We start from the raw sequence: 1081 nt of genomic DNA on the forward strand, positions 1-1081 counted from the left end.
CCCCATCACTCCACTGGGCATGTCCCTCTCACCCCCAGTTGCCTATATTTCAAGCCCCAGTTTCTCAATCTCCTGGCACTAAAGTGCCCCAGGGCATTAGTTTCTTCCTCCCTCATACCTCTAGCCCCCTGTGCCCAAGAGGGAGATCCAGATATGGATGCTGTTACTCTTACTTCCTTTCCCCCCCAGATTTCTGTACATTTTCAGCCTGATTGGAAGGGCCCCCAACCTCCCTGGGGTCCATATGTTTGCAGAAGGCACACAAACATCCATTGCTCCTAGAGGAGAGGGATGATGTGTGACCCCACCTCAGACCAAGGGTTTGGAGCCAGTAGGCATTCTGGTCCTCAGCAGGAAGGATGGGGACATCTGAAGGGGAGGGGCAAGGTCAGCAGAAAAGACCTAGGAGTGGTGAGTGACGCCAAATAGAAACTGATCAGCACTGGTGGCTGTGGGGGGTGGGGACATGAGCTCTGTGCCAAGCAGGAACCTTTCTCCACCCTTGGGGGGGGGGCAGCTTTTAGCTGAATGGGTGGGGGAATGGGTATTGACATGTCTCAGCTGAACCTCTCTTCATCCTTTCCTTTTCATAAATAGAATGATGGGTTCTGGAAGTTGGGGAGTGGGGTGGGTTGGTGCAGCCAGGAAAGAGCCCTTCCCTACCTGGTCTTTGCCAAAGTGGGGTGGGCTGATATCCTTTATGGATAGGGCAATGGTAGTTCCTAGATTCCCCCTTTCCTCCCTTTGTGATTGTGGTTCAGTATTTTTTGTAATAATTTGTTTTTAGGTTTCATTTTATATTTTTCCCCTTTTGGTGAGTTTTGTGTTTGAAAAGAGTGAGCCACCTCTGGCCTCTCCCATTTTCCACTCAGCCAAGTGTTGGGCATTTAATTTATTTACATTATTTTTTTCTTTCCTTTTTAAAATTTATTTACATTATTTTTTTTTTCTTTCCTTTTTTCTGCTCTTCAAAAAAAAAAAAAAAAAAAAAAAAAAAAAAAAAAGACCAGAAAAGCTACCCTTCTTTTTCTCACCCAAACTCTTCCCTCCCAAACCCACAAGAATTAAAAGCATTATTCCT

This window comes from Sminthopsis crassicaudata, chromosome 5 (assembly GCF_048593235.1).
Source record: "Sminthopsis crassicaudata isolate SCR6 chromosome 5, ASM4859323v1, whole genome shotgun sequence".
NCBI classification, from domain to species: Eukaryota; Metazoa; Chordata; class Mammalia; order Dasyuromorphia; family Dasyuridae; genus Sminthopsis; species Sminthopsis crassicaudata.